Source organism: Numida meleagris, chromosome 4, assembly GCF_002078875.1.
Source record: "Numida meleagris isolate 19003 breed g44 Domestic line chromosome 4, NumMel1.0, whole genome shotgun sequence".
Lineage (NCBI taxonomy): Eukaryota > Metazoa > Chordata > Aves > Galliformes > Numididae > Numida > Numida meleagris.
In genome coordinates this window covers 57,103,733-57,114,263 of record NC_034412.1, presented here as the reverse complement: position 1 = coordinate 57,114,263, position 10,531 = coordinate 57,103,733, and the positions used below count along the sequence as shown (strand labels likewise).

Below are 10,531 nucleotides of genomic sequence, written 5' to 3'. Positions count from 1 at the left end.
AGGGCCTTCCTGCGTAGCGCGGTGTGCGCATGCGTACTCCTGGGATTTTAGGGGAGTGCGCTGTAGTGCCTCGTTGTAGTTCGTTGTGTGCTAGTTGCGTGTGCATGGCTTTGTTGCTTTATTCTGTTAGCAAGTGAGCTACGGGGGAGGAAAAAGGATTGAGAGACGGATATAGGGAAGGAAAAGAGGGTTTCATCTCCTTAGTTTGAGGGGAGGTTGTTGTCTGGTGTTTTTGCACTTATTGGTGGCTGCCTGAGGTGCTAGAGCTCCTTTGGCTTCTCACTGGGGCACAGTAGTTCTGGTCTTCCCTACTGTTGGGAACTGGGCTTCCCTGGATTTCTCTTAGCGATGTTGAATGGCTTATGGGTCTGCAGCAAGTATGTCTGTAGCTCTGTATTTTTTCTCAAGCAGAATTAGTTGTCTTCTAGTTGTGTTTTTTACTCATAACAATGTTCAGCTTGTTTTGTAACATCCCTGTTTATGTTTAAAATATGTGCGCTTTATCAAGCCACATTGTCTTTTGATGAAACTTGGAATTGGTGTGTGTTGTTCTAGCGTAACCTAGGTGAAAACAGTTAGTGCCTTCACTTCAGTTACTTTTCCAGGCAGTTTGTGAAGTGATTGAGGTGCCTCAGTATTTTATTAGGGCTATGTGTATCTCACAATTATCTGAGAGCTCATTTTGTGCACTGTGGTATTTTAAATCCAATTAGCTAGATTGTTCCCATTACAAAAGCTCTATGAGATTATTCTGCCCTTTAGGAAAGGTTGCACTGCTTGGTGACGGCTGCTGTGGACTGAATGGCAATTCTTATTCTCAGACTGTAGGTCTTTGCTAGTGTTGTCTGATGAACACAGACAGGTCAGTGCTATGACTTCTTCCTGGCAGAGCGGTGTAGTTTCAGGATGTCTCTCTTGGGATCTCTACTGCGCGTGCTTGCTCTTGCAGAGCTGGCAGGTTAGTAAAAAACATCTAGTCAGTCTGGCACCCTTTGGTTAGCTGGTCTAGAATGCTGTGAGGGAGCATGTTTCCATTTTAGTGATGAAGACTAGAGTACAAAATGTGCAATGATTTTGCTCAGTATTGTCCAGCTTGTTTCAAGGGTATCAAAGCAAAGCCCAAAAGAAGGATAAGAACATCACTGTAAAGCTACAATACTTTTCCAGTGAGACGTTGTAAACTAGAATGAGGTGAAGAGGAAAAAAAAAAAGTGAGATACTGTGATTCTTACAGAAGATAGAAAGGTAAAAGTTCTTCAACTTTGTGGTGGCTTCCTTATCTGAATAAAAACTGTTACTGCTGTGGTGTTCTGATTCAACACTTGCTCATCTGCGAGTCTTCATCCTTTCTGTGAAATTATACTTTGTGATATATGCAGGACTTAATCCTAGCAATTTTTTTGACGTTAAACTCTCAATTCTTCAATCACAGACTGAAAAGCAGTTCTGGTAGGCACATGTTCCTATCACATCAATTGGGTAAGCAGCTTTTGGAGTACCTTTCAGCAGCTTGAATGCACACAACAGGTTTACTTGGCATGTGTTATTCCTGAGCAATGCTTGTGTTCTCATTTAATGGTAGTTACCTTGTGATATTGATTTACTGTGTCTTTTAGATTAGGTTTATGGAAAGAAGTTTGAGAGAGAACTGACCAAAAAACTTGTCAGGCTGTGTGTGTTCCACTAGATGGTACCATTGATGTGAGTTAACTGGAAGGGCACTTAGTCAGAAGTAACTGCAGTTTGGGACAGCATGCTTCTCTTTGAATCTTGCAGAGGCTCTAGAGCAGCCTCGGAGAAGGCCATGCTTGAAAGCCAGATGTAGCCTCTTGGGGGGTTTCATCCCTTTAATGTGGCACAAATTTTCATTACAGGTAATGAGTGTCTACCACCTTTACGGTATTATATTTAGAAAAAATGGAAAAATCTACAGGGGAGAACAGCAGCTGAAACCTTACTTGAGGTTGAAATGGTTTCTTCTGAGTCTCACTGTGATGGTCTTTTTGAGTAGGAGGGCAAGATTAAACCATCTACAGAAATCCACCCTTAGCCATTTTGCAGTTCTGTTGTTGATGGGCACTTGGTCAAGAACTGTATGGTAAGAGCTGCTCCTCGATGCAGTGAAGCAGCTTGTAACCTATGTGGGAGACCACAGCCAAATCCTGAAGGAGATGGGAGGGAAGAGGGGTGGTACTAAGCTTGGTAGTGGGATTCCATTTAGTTTTCACTGTGCCAGAGATATGGTGGGATAGCCTCTTAGTTTAAGGGACGGTTAACTGCTTTGCCCAAATCCATTCTAAAAGGAATGTAGAAATCGCTTGGTGTCTGCAGACAGCCCTTGAAAACCAAGTTAAGAGAGGGACACTGATTGGAAGTTCTCCCTTTAAATGGTCTTCCTAAAACCTCAATATTAGTCTGTCCTTGTCTTTTTGCAAGTAACTGTTGATGGGCGTTCTCTTAAAATTCATCATTAGAGATGGGCCTCTTGTGAGGAGTGACTATGGTGACAGAGAATAATCAAAGTCCTAGCTTAGAGATGAGATCCAGGCATGCTTTTGTGTGCAGGCCTTCTGCTATCTGTGAGAGGACTGAGTAGGGATTGTTGCTGACTGTTCAAGAGGTTGGTTTTGGAAAGTGATTTGTTTATAGGCTTGTTGTAGCCTGTGTAACTTGAAACATCTCCATTTATTTATAAAAACAAGTATGTTTTATCAAGCCACACTCATTTAAAGAAATTTAGGATTGGTGCATACTTTCCTAGCATAACCTAGGTGAAAACAGTTAGTGCTTGCACTTTGATTACCTTTACAGGCAGCTTGTGAGGTGATCTGGCCACTGTACAAAACTGAGATGATGGAATACCACCTTTCTACAGTAGGTTGGTTGATCTGAGTTGGATTAAGATGAAAAATCTATCGATTCAGAATTTGTCTTCAAGATTGCAGGACGAGACTTAACGCTGTTCCTCTTCTCAAAAGGCAGACTCATACAGGTGTGATGCAAATCAGCAGGGACCTATTCATGCAGCTGGATTATGGTATTTGTGTCTTCTGCTAATCTGCCTGTATGCTTGGATAATGTTCCATGTCTGTTCTCATAAAGACTGATAACTTTCAGAGTGTGTGATAATCCGTGTCCTTTACCTACAGTCCTGCAGCAGTAAGGTGTAAATTACAATCACTTTTCTCTACTGTAATCTGGTTATGCCAAAAATCCTTTTTAAATTAACTTTGTGATGCTTGAAATTATTTTGGCTATGTCATCCTATGAATATGTTTTCTATAAATAGGAAATTCACAACTTTCTTAAAGAAAACTTAAGAGAGTGCTGGAAAACACTTGTTAGCATAGGCAGTGATGAACTGTTGTTTGTATTTGATTTGATTTCTGGTTTGAACCTTAAGTAGACTGCAGGAACTGCTGGTGCAGAAATGCAGTTTGTGTGCTTTCTGTTCCTGGGCCTGAGTGCACTGGCAGTAGCGTGCTTCCTGTTTATGAGATAATTGCTGTATTCTGGACTGAGTGTATGCCAAGTCCAAGTACTAAAGATCACTGAGTTTATTGGCTCACTGTATTATTACAGTGTAAACAGGAAACTCCCTGAAAGTATTATTCCAAAAATGTGTTTAATTAGTAAGCTAATGACAGAAGATTGGGGGAGGGGGGTGGCAGCATGGTCTTGGAGTTGTAAGGGGCAGAAAAATTGAAGTTCTTGGAAGCCAACAAGTTATTTTCCTATCTCCCAATATATCTGTTTCGCTGCTTTCCCCAATTATTGTTGATATTTGTGTGTTTGTTCCTTGTTAAGTGCTGTTTTCTTCCCCTCATCTCCCTTTCTCTCCTTTTTGTATCTGACCTCTGATAATGAGATTTTTCAGGCCAGTAGTGGTAAGGGTGATACTTGCACTGGATTTAAAGGAAGGTTAAGTTCTTTCTGAATAAATAGACTCATTAAATGCTTTTGGAAGTGCTTTGTTGCAAGACAGTGACACTAGAGAATTGAATAGTCACTTTCAGTGACATGCATGTCATAGGCAAAAGCTGATTGTGTTGGGTGTTCTGCTCTGTGTTTTTGTTGTTTTGCTGTTGTTGGAAAAACTTGCATTTAGTTGTCATTATTGCAATTTTCCCTTGTTTGAGTGCTTCCACTTGAAATATCAGACCTTGCATTTGGATGATACAGCTGAGGACATTCAGTGTTGTTCTGCTATGGGGTGAGCCTTTCTTTTTCTCTCTCCCATCCCTTTTGTTCAGTTGTGCTGTCCTCAGTTCTTGCAGGGTCCTGTCTGACCTGAATCAAATTACTGATCTGAAAGAAGACAATTATTAATTTTTTCAGGATGACTTTTCAAGGCGCAGAATAGATACAAAGAGGACTGTCCCATTTCAGCAGCAGCAAATGCATCTTGCGCTGAGTCCAGCTGCAAGCTGGTATGTCTTTGCAAATTTTTAGGTTAATCTCCTACTGAGTCAGGAGGTGGCAGCATGTCACATTCGGTGCATGTTTTGTTAGCAGACCATCTTGAATAACTTTGTTGCTGGAACATGATCCATAGTAGTTATGCTCAGAGGAAAGAAAACCCAGGGCTCCCTCCAGATCACTAGTGTGCATGTGATTCTTGACCTAGCTAGAATGTGTCTGGAGATGGCAGGATTTGCTGTGGATCATATTTCTAAGTGGTATTTTTTTGCTTCTTGTGCTGTTTCTCCAAGAAACAGGAGGAGAATGTAAGGCTGCGGTTAAGGTCATCCCTGAGATGTCATAATCACATCTGAGAAATACATTTGTATTGGCCTGAGTTCAGCAGGGTATTTACAGAACAATTAGAGCTCTTGAACAAGTATTATGGAAGCCATGAGTTCCTAATAAGATACTTGAAATTGAATGTGTCCTTTTGCTCCTTAATGAATCATGTTAGTTAGCCTTTTTACTGCCCATAAGCTCTGTAGCAGGAGCTCAGTGTATATACTATGCTGCACTGAAGAGGTGAGGAGTGTTTTTGGTATTCCCTACTTGTTCCTGTCTGTCTGCCATGGTTTATAGTTGCTGAAAAGTACAGAAGTACAGCTCTCTTCTCAATTGTCAACTCACTGGAAGTGTATGAACAATTATTTTGTGTGGTACAAACTGTCTAGCCCAATTAGACAAAGGATTAAAGAACAGGCTTGACAAGTCCACATGTCTTCATGGTACTATGATAACCCTATTATTAGCTAGATAGCCCTACCTTAAGTTAGCCTGAAATAGATAAATAGCATCCTGGTGGTAACCAAGGAATTTTTTTGGTCACAAAAATAGTATCTAGTGCTCTGCAAAAGTATTCACACCCATTGGCAGCAGTACAATTTAAAATTGTATATGACGGACAGACACCTTTCCATAACGTACAAGGGGGAGAAGATATGTCAAGCTTAATGGTCTTATGCCAGCATATTTTTCCACTTTTCTGTCTTGTTTGAGGAAAAAAAATGTAGTGTTCTCCTTTCTGGACAGGTTTTCAGACTAGAATTTAAAGGGAGATAGCACTTTGTGCTGCTTAAGTGCCAGACTGTAAATGTCACCTTCTTGAGAAGGCTGTGCTCTTGCTGTTAGAGCTGAATGCAGCGAGGGCTTCTGGATGCTGATGTTTCTGGGTGTGAAGAGCTGTTCAGGGTTGAAGTCTCATTTAAGGCTGCTTATGTTCATTGTGGTAATGTTGCTGAAAGGTCATATTTAGAGGATGAAGGAAGTTTGTGTGTGGCAAGTTTGTAAAGATTTTTCTATTAAGCCTAACCAAAATGAAACCCAGTTCCTCATCTGTTTAGTGGAACTTCTGGTGTTGAACAAGCTGTGAGCGTAAAGGTCTTCCTCTCTACAGAGGCAGTAGCCACTTTTCTTCCATGCCTCCTCCTCTTCTGCCCCAGGCTGCTAGAGGCAATATCTGAGAGGAACTGAAGGGCTGGAAGTAAGAAACATTCGTGCCTGTATTTGGGCTTAGTTAGAAGTTATAACGCATTCATTTCTTGACCACCAGGACATGAACCCCAGCAGAATGGAACAAAGTGCTATGTTGTTGGTGAAAGAGGGGCACTATTTAAAAAACTAATAGACATAGCAGTTGCATAAACTTTTAGTATCTCGTTCTGTGTGTATAGGTGTGTGGATAACTCAAAGTTGAGGCATATTCTACAGTGGCAGGAAATTGCTTTGTTCCCAGTATTGTTCCCCCATACCTCTGCAGTCTCTGTGGTCAAGCTCTGGTGTGAATAAATGTGTCAGATTAAATTATTGAAGCTGTGCTGGTTTACACTGGCTTACTGTATTTGTTTGCGAATAGCTGTAGTGTGCATCATCAGTAGATTAACTGATAATGGCTATTTGTGGTGGGTTCTTTGATGTACATAGTTTTTTCCCATGATTTGTTCCAATGAAAACCATGTTGCCCTGTTCTTAACCTTTCCTTCCAGTACGAGAGGAGTTGTTAAGGCTATGACGCCATGTATTCTCATTCCAGTGCAGGTTTTGGCTTGTCTCCTGCTTTTGTATTCCTTGTCTTCCAGGTGAATCACTGCTGTTATCTGGTGTCACGCCCTCTTTTTAAACCACAGTGCTTTTCAGTTTTGAGGGCCAGTGAAATATTGGTGTCTCATTGGAAAATTTGATCAGTGTGTCCTATTTCAATTGCTGTATATTTTTCTTCTGTGCAAGTTTGCTTATCAAGCACTTATCAGTGTAATCTTCACAAGATACTTAAAATCTTGAGTAGTAAAGCTATGGGGTTTTGTAGATGAATAGTAGAGCTATGCAAACCAGGGCTGAAAGGACAGGTCATCTGATTAGTTCCCCACCACAGGTGTGATCAGCTATGGTTAAGTACTCCTGATTGCTGATATTCTAAAGCTTCTATAAATAAACAATTAGAGCTTGGAAGAACAGGCTGAACTATTTTGAGTGCTTAGATAACATGATGGTGAGTATTTCATTGCCTTCAAGTTTTAGAATGTTTGTAGCTGACATTTAGTATTGCAAGGTAAAACACATCTTAAAGAAAAGAAGGTAAATTTACCAGACAGTAATCACCTTCAGTAAATGAAGTGGTAGAATGGTGGTAGGGAAATGCTAGTCTCTGAATTTGATATCAGAATTCAAGTATTAACAGATTAGTGCTTGAAACGTTGCTCTCATGAAGTGACTTTCCATATAGCATTGACAGAGGTGAAACTGAGAAATTGTTTATGGTTCTTGGGAAACTGTCCATGAATTGGTATCAAGGAGGTCTGCCTTATTTGAGACAACACTTCAACCTGTGCATGTGTTTCTCAAGAATATTAAAACTAGTATTCAAATAATGTGTTGAACTGGAGTACTGTGCTCATTATCCCTTCTCTTTATATGTGTAGATGAGATAGAGTCTGGGCTGGATAGTGTGAGCTAACCCCTTAATGGCTGAGTCCTGACGATGGAAGCTATGGCGGCAGTTGTGTGGCAAGGCTTCCTATGCGACTTGATATACCTTGTTGAGAAGCGATGGTTTTCAAGGTGAGGGCACACCTCTCAGAGGTAGAGGGGAAGAGCCTAATGTGACTGCTTGGGCCTTAACAGGGCTCATACCAGAGAAGGAGGTATTGTGCTGGTGGTACTGAAGTGCAGTGGAAGAGATCTGAAATTGAGGCAATGGTGATTCACTCCAGGAAAGTTTTAAAAACCTGTCTGAATAGCTTTCTGGGAGCATCCACCAGTCAAACATCTTTATTCAGCTCTCTATTGATGCATTTTAAGAAGTGCTTGTCTTCTCCTCTCAGCCTAAGTTGTTGGACTAAGCTGCTTCTGCAGCTCATTCCAGTTGTACTGTGAACTGCCACTTGTTCCTTTTGCTCTTCCTTTGCTACCTTGGCTCTGCAAGGCACTGACAAGCTCTGCAGCAAAGCATATCAGTGAAATACAGCTCACCTTCTCTGACCTGGGTGTAGGAATTCTTGAATGCTGAGGGTTGTTTTTTTTTTTCAGGCACAGCTTGCTGGGCAATTATTTAGATGAGTCATAATACATAGGTCTTATTTAATCTGCAGGGTGTTCTTTGACTTTGTTAGCACCGCTGGGACATGAGCTCCATTAGTCTACTTGTTTCTGACAGGATTTAATGTTTCCTCATTCTAGGATACTTCTGCAGGTCTTGGACACCTCAGATATGCACTATGGGACCCACATGAGCTTTTTTTTTTGTGGTGCTTTGAGTTTTGGGTTCTTTCTTCAGGAGCACTTTGCATTTTTCTAGAAATAATTAATAAAAGCCTGAGGATTTTCTGTGCCTAATCTCATAAAGTCTAAGCGGATGCGAAGATTTGTGGGCTTGCTGCAGTGGGTTTATTTGCTTTATATTTGTCCTGGTAGTTAAGGAAGCTTTCACCTAGCTGGATTTTGATGTAGTGGAAGAGCATGTGCTCTTTGTGTTCTTTGTTTGAAAACTCTAGCTGTTACAAGAAATTTTCAGTTCACGGTAGCTTTTCCTGTGCTGTAAATAGTCCTAAACTTACTTTCTAAATTGACCTGTATGATCACTGGTACCTTGCTTTGTCAGAGGTAACACTGTTTTATGGAGGAAGATGAGTCTGTCCAGCAGCTAAGCTCCACAACAGCTGCTTGCTTGCTCCACCCACAGTAGGGTAAGGGAGAAGATCAGAGGAGAAGTGAGCAAAACTTATGGGTCATGATGAAACTGTCCCAATGCAGCAGCAGGAGAGAATAACAGAGAGCAAAAGCAAGAAAAACTCATGGATAAAGACAGTATAAATGAAGGAAAGGAGAAAGGGAGGACAAGTGATGCAAAGGCTATCACTTTACCACCTTCTACAAGCAGAGGGATTCCTGGCCAGTCTCTAAGCAACAAACATTTCAAGAAAACCATAGCCTTTATATAGAGCACATTGTGTGACATGTGGTATCTCTTCGATCAATTTGGGCCCACTGTCCTGGCTGTGATTCCTCCCAAGCTATTGCCCATCTTTAGCCTACTTGCTGTTTTAGGGAGTGGAAGAGCAGAGTGAGACACAGAAGGCCTTGATGCTTGATGCCTTGATGCTGCTCAAGCACAGCTCAGCAACAGCTAAAATATCAACACTGTTTTGATAGCAGATCCAAAACATAGCGCTGTATGAAGAAAATAAATTTCATCCCAACCAAGCAAAATACTCTTCTATAGTACTATCAATGAGTTAAGTTGTTTTAATTGCCTCATTTTATTTTATAGCCTACTAACTGCTGTTTTTGAGGTTCTCTTTAAACTTGCATCATGTAACAACATGTTAGTTTTAAGTTCTTCCTCAGAGTATTGAAGTTGATATATTAATTGTGTATTTGATAGGTTAATTACTTTAATTATGGACTCCTTGGATATTAAAGCTTCTTTGAATGTGGATATATTAGATAAAATCTTGGCAATGTATCTTAACAAACGGCAAAAATCAACTGGGAGAAAAACGTCTTTGCTCAACATCTTTCTGACAGTGCTAGGTTACTTCAGTCTTTAGGCTTCTTAAAGTTTTTTTTTTTCAAGCTCTTCTTAAAGGCAAGAGCATTACAAAAGATTTCATCACAAGTGCCTGAGCTGCTCAGTTCAACTTTGTCAGTTCCACCTGTTATGCTTCTAATGCTTGTAACTTTGAGATGTGGCCACAAGATATTTTGTTTACCTTAAGTAACTATGTCGTGGTCTTAAGTCTTATGAGGAGGATGTGACACTGAGGCAGCCAGAAATTATTAGGGTTGTTTGCTGATCAATGTTGTCACCTCATCTTGGAAGGCTGGATGATGGCTGTCCCTCCCTTGGAGGCATTCCTAGCTTTTTGTGACTCCTTGGTTCTCAGCTGTCCTTCTTCTATGAGGGAGAGCATGGGCCTTATTTTATGGGTCAGTCATAGAATCATAGAATGGCCTGGGTTGAAAAGTACCTCAAAGATCATCAAGTCTCAGCCCCCCTGCTAAGTGCAGGGTCGTCAACCACTAGACCAGGCTGCCCAGAGCCACGTCCAGTCTGGCCTTGAATGCCTCCAGGGATGGGGCATCCACAGCCTCCCTGGGCAACCTGTTCCAGTGTGTCACCACCCTCTGTGTGAAAAACTTCCTCCTAATATCTAACCTAAATCTCCCCTGTCTCAGCTTAAAACCATTCCCCCTTGTCCTATCACTATCCACCCTCACAAACAATCGATCCCCCTCCTGTTTATATGCTCCCTTCAAGTATTGGAAGGCCACAATGAGGTCTCCCCGGAGCCTTCTCTTCTCCAAACTGTCATCTAGCATTGCTTATGGGATTGTTTGTAAAAGCTAGTGATTTCAATTCCTCTGTTACCAAGCAGATCATATCACAACTCGCTACTTTAATTTGAGGAGTTCATTAAAAACTTCTAACTAGATGGCTCTGAATTATATACCTAAGGGTTGGATGTTATTGACATAACCTAGGGAACGTTGAGTTTGGTTTCCCTAAAAGAGAGGAGAACGGTAGAAGAAGGTCATGAAACCTAATGCTCAGGTCATACTCTCTTCTTGACTG

General features: G+C 41.1%; 1 protein-coding gene across 11 annotated transcripts in view; it reads left to right on the top strand.

The window, feature by feature from the left end:
* The window catches only part of LOC110397991 (transmembrane protease serine 11E-like), a 60,876-nt gene that overhangs the window by 359 nt on the left and 49,986 nt on the right, over nucleotides 1-10,531 (top strand). For 7 of the 11 annotated variants that reach the window (XM_021395132.1, XM_021395129.1, XM_021395128.1 and 4 more), the window contains exon 1: nucleotides 47-1,245. The exons of 1 other annotated variant lie outside the window; for it this stretch is intronic. The gene's annotated coding sequence lies outside the window, so the exon portion shown is untranslated. Of the gene's footprint in view, nucleotides 1-43; nucleotides 1,246-10,531 lie in introns of those variants that run through there. 3 more of the 11 variants (XM_021395138.1, XM_021395133.1, XM_021395142.1) reach the window with 2 other exon arrangements.